The sequence below is a fragment of the Tupaia chinensis genome, unplaced genomic scaffold (genome assembly GCF_000334495.1).
Source record: "Tupaia chinensis unplaced genomic scaffold, TupChi_1.0 Scaffold000065_1, whole genome shotgun sequence".
In the NCBI taxonomy this organism is placed as follows: domain Eukaryota; kingdom Metazoa; phylum Chordata; class Mammalia; order Scandentia; family Tupaiidae; genus Tupaia; species Tupaia belangeri.
In genome coordinates, this window is record NW_006159523.1 from 3208052 (window position 1) to 3216705 (window position 8654).

The window sequence follows — 8654 nt, forward strand, 5'->3', positions numbered from 1 at the left end:
CTTGACTCCCTAATGAATATCACCATAGTAATAGGGACTGCCAGTGTTCCTTAGGGAAAAAGTAGAAACTATATCTTCAAATAACCACTTCTAATAATTACATATACATATGTGTGTGTGTGTGTGTGTGTATGTATATATAAATAATATGGAAATACTTGAAAGAGTAGTGTTACTAAGGAAAAGCAGTCTAGGAGAAAAGGCTAAATTATTTCCCTACAATCTTACAGGAAATTTCTACTAAGTAATTGAGCAGAGAGTCATGAGTAATATATAGTCAAACCTCATTGAAAATTTCAGCCCCATTACAGCTTCTGTCACATGGATGATTGTTATTCCAGAAAACTCTTTTCACTTTCATATGTTGTCTCCCAGAGTCTCCCAAACTCACTTTGCTCACTGCTCTCCACTTTGTTCTTCCTCCAAGCCTCCTGGACCTTCATTCTTTCACTAAAGGTCCTCACCACCATGGTCACTCCCTTCTATGCAACGAGGCTAGGTTCCAGGAGGAAGGGGAATTCCCGGAGCACCATGTCAGGACACTCCTCACAGAAAGAGGAAGGGTGATGCTGTGTTTATGTTCCGTTATATTATGCTATGCTATGTTATGCTTTATGTATATGATCTAATATGTGCTATGTATGTTATGTGTGTTATGTTTAACATATACACGTTTTCTCCCTGTTGTTCACAAATCATGTCAACTCTTTTCCTCCATAGCCACCAAGACAGAAGAAACCAGAACATTGAAGTCACTTGCTACGTGCTCACTCCTTTGCAATCACAAATTGCCTTTCATTCCTAATATGCTACACGCTCATTGATCCATGGCTTCTATCTTTATAACGCTTTTTCTGCCTGGAATATCTTCCCTTTTTATTTTTTACTAGCCAACTGAAACTCCTAAGTCACTTCCTGAAGATATCTTCTCTGTGCCCCACCTGCACTGAGAACCCAACCAGAGGCTCTCATGGTTCCCCATGTGCACTCCCACGGTAACACTCACCACAGCCACAGTCCGTTAGAATTGTCTGTCCAGGCGTATTGAAGGGTAGCTTTGGAGTTTGTTTAGAACTGAATTATAATTGAATGGAACTGAAAGAGAAAGAAATAGACGACTTAAAAGTAGAGGGTGCACTATTCAGTCAGTCCCAGAATCTCCCTGGACTGACATTCACACAGACGGCTCCACAGACAACTTTCTGACTTGCTTTGACCAATAAAAAGAGGTCGAAGTGGCAATGTGCTGTTGGGACATAGACCTCGGCGACCTTGCATGTTTCTTTTGTTCTATTTGTCCCTGTTTTTGTCGCAAGAAGGCCACAACCTTGGGTATGCAGGAAAAAACGTTTCCCCTAAAAACTTGCAGAATTCACTAGGGAACACTTCTGTGACCACATAAAGTAATTCTTTGGTGCATTTAACACAAAAGAGTTAGTAGAGAAACCTCCCTCCAGGTTAAGTGCTCAGCGCCATATGACAACCCTCTCCCAACCAATCACAAGCAGTGGGTTCCTAGTGACCCATAACTTCTGTCTAACTTAGCTATAATCAGAGGGTCTCCCCTTAACAGTTCAAGTAATTTGTTAGAGCAGCTCACAGAACTCAGGGAGGCATAATGACCTGTTTTTACATTAGTAAAGGGTAAAGGACACATACGAACAGCCACATGGAGATCCATAGGCAGAGGTCTGAAGGGTGACCAGCATAGGAAATTCTGTCCCTGTAGAGTTGCAATGCATTCTCCTCCTGGCATGTAGATAGGTTCACCAACCTGTATCTCAGAGTTTCACACCTGTCCAATTCCCTGGACTGAGGAGGAAGAGCGACACACAGAGCTGATCTACCTCCGGTGGTACTAACAAACCCTCAGAGTCCTGCAAACTGTAGCTGAAAGTTCCACAGCCACAGCTTAAAATGAAGCTCCCCAACAAGGTCCAGCAAGGACACACCCAACTCCAGGCAACCCACAGTCATAACCAGTAATACATGACTATGGTTTTAAGCTGCTGAATTTTAGTGTCATTTTTAACATAGCAGAACAAACTCTTACAGTTATCAACAAGCAAGTTACTAAGGAAGAGTGACAAATGACTAACCAGTTATTTACAACATGAAAACATATTCTACTTTGTTAATTACAATTACTATAAAAATACAACAAAGCAACTAGTAGTTAGTTATACTTAACTATGGCATATTCAGACTTAAGAACCCCAACTCCATCAATTGCTAGTTTCAGGATCTTGAACATATGACCTGACAACTCCAAAGCTCAATTTCTTTATCAGCATAATGATAAACAAGAGTATTTAACTCAAGGGTTATTGCAAACATTGCATAGAATGCATACTAAGAACTTAAGACAATGTCTACCATTAATCATAAAATAAATATGAGTTATTATTAAAAACCATAAGATGTCAAAGGAGTCTAAACTTATTGTTGGTTAAGAATGTGATGGATGGTCTCTATAAAAAATAGAGAATATCCTTTTTAAAAATAATGATAGTGAGAATACCACATAGCTATAATTATAAGTTATGACCTCATACTTTTTTTTTTTTTAAAAAAAAAAGGTATATTTCTTCAGAACATTATACAAAGCAAACAATGAAATTTAATGAGAGAAAAGATTAGGAATTGTGGGCTCTGAGCTTAGTCCTGCTGTCTTCTCCCAGCTTCCTGGCTCCATGCTGCAGAGCGGTGTGATGTTAGGCAACGTGTTAAATTTCATTCCAGCTTTGTTCAGCTTCTCAATAGGGACAATAGCACACATCTTATATAGTTACCATAAAGAGTAAATGTGATGCTGCCTATAAAGCAACTGGCTCATTTCCTGACACATGCTGGGTGTAAAATGAACAATCGTTTCCTCTCTTGCTATCCCAAGGTTAGGAGACCATTTTCCTTTTTGGCTCTTATTTCTTTAATCAATGCCTATGTTGTACTGAAGTAATGGTTCCATTTAGACAAATATTTTCCCAATTAAGATTTAAAAAGTCACGTCCATCATTCATCATTGTTTAGAGGAAAGGCCTAGTCGTCATGCTGAATGTTCTTCTTCCAGTTATTTGTAGGCTGTTATGTGGAAACCATGGCCATGAAGAGAAAGGAGTGATTACTGATCTGGAGTTATGCATATACTTTTTCTGCAAAATGCTAAAATAATGAAAGTAAAATGTTATTTTCATCTAAGGGTCCTATTTCCCATGAAAATTTGGATTGAGTTTTATATCTTTATTCTGTCATCTGCAATCGCCCTTATTTCCTTAACTGCTGCCCAGAGTGCCCTCAGTGGTCCCCATGGTATCAGTATTTCCTTGCTGGCCACTCAAGGGACCTTTATTTCTGAATCACTCATTCAGGAGTTAACTGAATAAAAACCAGTATGTTTGTGACACTTTGGAGTAAATGTTTGTTCTGTTACATGCCAGCTATCCAGGCAGGTATTTCCTTCAAATTGATTTCAATGACATGTTAATTTTGGATTTATGTTAATTTTTACTGGAATTTACTTATGTACCTTTATATCTATTAGAATAAGAAGTACAGGGTCCAAAATGCTTATTTTTCTTATGCAAGCCTCTATCTCTTTCAAGGACAAAAAATTTTCTCCCTTATTTTTCTGTTGATATTCTAATTTAAATTTTTATTGGCAAGAAAAATGTTCAAACTGTTTCCCTATAATCCATTAATGAACATGCTCTAACAGATGGAGATTTCTTGTGTAATTAATGTCATTGTTGCCTACATATTTTTTTATTCATGCTATAGCATGTGTGCACATGCTTGAGAAAGGAAAGGAGGGAGAGAAAATGAGCACCTTCTATGGGATCTGATCAGGTGGGATCTTCCTCTAGTCTTCAAGCCTGTCAGATCCTTGGCACTCCTGTGAGTGCTCCGATGTGTTTCAGGTAACCAGGTCAGTGATTCGAACTGCTACCATCATGAGGGATCCAGCTTGTCTTGGGAAGTGCTCTACCACAGCACCACAGAGGTGGCCCCTACATACAGCATTGAGTCTTCTCTGTCCTCAAAACAAACGTTTCCTTGGCTGACTCAAGCTAATCACCCCTTTGACTTCTTTCATCACCAGATTTGTTAGAAAATGGCCTCCAATCCTTCTTCACCTTGGATCCAGTTATAAGTCAAAAAACATTGTACTTTCAATTAAGTTAGCCGAGCTTGGTACACAGATGTCCTGGGATTGGGGGGAGGGGCTGTCTTAATCCTACTTTGCTTTATCCCAAATAAAGCATTACAGGTAGAGAGAGGTGAATGGCTCTACTCTCTGCCCAGAATTAGGATTCCTTCATCCTGCACTTTGTACGGATATAACACTGGAAGATCTCTGGAATGCGCGCCTAGCAGCAGTGAGTTACAAGTAGATGAGGATAAAGGTTTTCATTTCTTATTTCATTCTTTTTCATTGTGAAATAATGGAACGTTTCAAGCAAACAGAACACAGGCACTTACAACCCAGCTCTATTTTGGCACTTTCTTCCTTATTCTCTTCTTGTTTACAGAATTAATGCCTGTGACAGAGGTAAAGCTCACTATGTGCTTTTAGCAGATTCCATTTCCCTTTCTTGAACTTCTAGAGATGATCTGGCTCCTGAATTTGGTGAGTACATTTGGAGTCCATATTTTTGTACATATAAACATACATAACTAGTTTGCATAGTTTACAACTGTATGTAAATTGTGTGAATCTCTGTGTGCATTTGCCACTTGAGACTTTGCTGTTTTATATTTGTCTTAGATTTATACTTTTAGACTTATCTACATAGCTAGTTTGAACGCTTTATGGTATAGCATGGTATAAATAGTATAAATACACGAAATTGGTATGCTCATTTCTCTGCTCTCGGGGCTTCGAGTAACTTCAGATTTCTGCTACAGTAACAATTCTGCAGTGAGCATATTTGTGCAATTCTCCATATGTGGCATTATGTAAGAATTTCTCCGGGTTATATTTCAGGAAGAAAAATTGTTACCATACATTATGCACAACTATAGCCTCCAAGGCCTGGAGAATTCCTTAATGAAGTTGTCCAAATTTCTCCTACTTCTGCCAGTATTTGACATCTACCCTTCTGTCAGCGCACTTATGACTGTCTGATGGTTTTTCCCTTTATTTTTATTTTCTTTCAATCTTCCGCTTGTGATCAGGTAGATCACTATATTTGTTATAATTACATCTCTGATTTTTAATGGTATTCAACATCTTTATTATTAACTAATTTGTATTCCTTTCATATCCTTTGTCTATTATTCTACAGGATTTTTAAAAATTGACTTTAGGAATTCTTTTCTAGTCTGAGGCTTGACTTTTTTTTTTTCTTAAGAAAACTGCCACTATTGGGAGTGTCAACAAAAATAGTACTTTTGTCTTATTTTCCCTGCTTTTTGTTTGTTTGTTTGTTTTTACCATTTCTGCTATTTGCTTTTTAAAGAGAAGATGACCGAGACAGCACAGAAACCAATTAGAATTAAATCACTGATCTGTATCTGTTACCCTTGTCCTTATCTTCCTTCTGACTCATGAAAATTAAAACTACTTCCAAGCTCATGTAACAGCCTTATGACTGAATCCAGTGGTTAAAAAGACTGAGATATAAGCCAGGTGCAGAAGAACATATATATGTGGAATCTAGAAAGTCAAACTTACAGAAATAGAGAGAAGAATTGTGACTGCCAGAGAGAAGGCAGCATGAGAGGGAGAGAGAGAATATGGAAGTGTTGATCAAAGAGCATAAAGTTTGAGTTAGGCTGGAGGAGTATATTTTTAAAATAAATTGCACATAGGATAATCATAATTAATAATTTATTGCAAAAGCTTTAATTTAGAAAGAAAAAGTTCAAGTAAAGGATATTATTTTGATTAAGTATATTTTATTTGATCTGGGTATTTTTGGACCACATTATTAAATTAATTGTTAAGCTGCAGTTGAGTTGTTCAAGTGAGAGTTTTATTAAGCAATGTATGGACCACATTGTGAATTACTTGCCAATTGTACTTTACAGAGCTTATTTTATGATTTAAAATACTGTACTGTACATAGGAGGTATGTTACCTTCTCCTTCTTTGTATGTTTCCCATATACTTTGATATTTGAAATGTTATGTACTGGAAAGGACACTTATATTTCTAGAACAGATTGGATTTTATGCAACCTTTTTTCCTTGGATTAACAGCAATAAAAAAATGAAAAACTGCAAAAAAATTAATAATGTATTGCATATCCCAAAGTTACCAAAATAGATAGATTTGAAATTTTCTTATGGTCAAATTAAAAAAAAAATACTGATAAGAATGAGGTAAAGAATATTAATCATCTTGACATAGTCATTCTGTAATGTATGTGTGTGTGTGTATATATGTACCAAAAAATCATATTGTACCATATATATATATATATATATATATGTGTGTGTGTGTGTGTGTGTGTATGTGTGTGTGCATGTGTGTGTGTGTATGTGTGTGTGTGTGTGTGTGTGTGTGTGTGTGTGTATGTATACAATTTTTTGAGAGGTTTTTGTCTTTGGGCACATGTGCTTGCCAGAGAGAAAGACAGAGACAGTGAGAGAGAAAGTGGGAAATCACCTCACAAGGGGATGGCCGTGCTGCAATCCCTTCTTCTCCATTCTCCTCTTGCGATCTTGGGCATGCATTGCATATGCACCAAGCATGATTTTCAAGCCACCATGTCTGGGACTCAAACCAAGGTTGGCCATTTGGGAGTCCAGTGATGAAACCACTATACCATTTGTCAGCCTCCAATATACAATTACTATTTGTCAACTAAAAATTTAAGTAAAAGGTAAAATAAATTCATATCAACACTAAATTTCATTATACATATTTTTTAGTAGATATTAAGTAATAAAGAATTTAGGCAAAAGGGGAGGATCATAAGAAAACAAAGAAAGCATTAAGAAAAGAGCATTGATAAATACTGTTAAAATCCTTCTGTCCTTGCAGACTAATGAGCTGAAGAGAAAGAAGAAACATGTATTTACCACCTATCATGTGTCAAATGTTTTGAATACATTATGTTATGAGGTCTCAGCAAAAATAATTCTAAGATGCAGAGGTTATATTTCATTTGATAAATGAAGAAGATTAGGCCCAGAAAGTTCACATAATTTGCCCTAATTTCAAATAATAAAGGTAGAAAATAGCAGAGCCATCTGCTGTCTTATCCCAGTTTAGTAAAGTCTTCAAAAAGGCAATTGTGAAGAGTTTGAAGATGCAATAAAGACTCTTCAATGTCTTAATATCTTGAGATATGAAAACCTAGTAATCAGAGAGGGGCAGAGATTCTTAGTGGTTGCTTTGTCAAAAACTTTTCAACTAATATCCATTAAAAAGGAAGGACATTAAACCATCTTCCTGTTATGAGTTCATGGTTTTGCCTTTTCTGGCATGTACTGTCAATGCTGCACTCACATCTGCCTGTCCGCAAGGAAATAGAAGTCCTGGACAGCATGAGAAACCAACAAGACCTGGAAGACACCTGTAACACCCAGGAACACATTCTTCTCTAGTGGACATTGAGCATTCTCCAGGAAAAAAAGGCATATATTAGACCATAAATCTAGTCTCCAGGGACCTGTGGTATTGTGGTTAAGGTGGCTGGGTTCCACATGGCCAACCATGAAGTTTGAGTCCCAGACACAGTGGCTTGAGATAAATGGCACACATGTGTGTGCCTCCCCAAAATCCTAAAAGGAGAAATGGAGGAGGGACTGTGGCATGACCATCCTTCATGGGGGGAGTTTTTCACTCTCTCTACCCATCTCTCTCTCTCGCTCTTTCTTCTCACTCTCTCTCTCTCTCTCTGTCCTTTCTCTCCAGCAAGCATGCATGCCCTCAGTCAAACAAAGTAGAGAGGCTAAAAAAAAAAAAAAAAAAACTAGTCTCAATAAATGGATTAAAAATACTACCAAACATGTTCTCTTACAACATTGGAATAAAATTAGAAGACAACAATATAGAAAACTGTAAAAATTATAAAAATGTAGACATTAGACTACACACTCCCAAATAACTAATAGAATAAAGAAAAAAATCACAAGGTAATGAGAAAATACTGTGAGATAAATTAAAAGGAAAACACAGGACACCAAAATTTACAGCTTTCAGAGAAAGCCATACTAAAAGAAAAATTTATAGTTGTTAAAAAATGATAAAAAAGATGACCTCAAAACAGTAAGCTAAGCTTCCACCATAAGAAACTAGAAAACCTATAGAGAGTTAATAATAAGGATAAAAGTAGAACTTAAGGCCAGCCTCATAGTTAATCCCACATGACTTATTGTGATTTGAGTCCTGGACTAGGTACTTTGTAAAAACACACTGGGAGTGTATGTGTGCATGTTCAATATCTCAAAATGAGGGAGAAACGGTGAAGGGATTTCAGAGTGACCATTTCCCTTATTTTCTCTTTCTCTTTTCTTCTCCAGCAAACACACATCCCCAGACAATTTAAAAAAAAAAAAAACTAGAAATTAATGATATAGAAATTATTTTAAATAGAGAAAGATGAATACAATCAAAAGTTAGGTCTTTGAAAATGTCAACAAAATTGACAATCTATAGAAGACTACTCAAAAAAGAGAGAGAGAGAGTTGGTGGAAATGTTAAT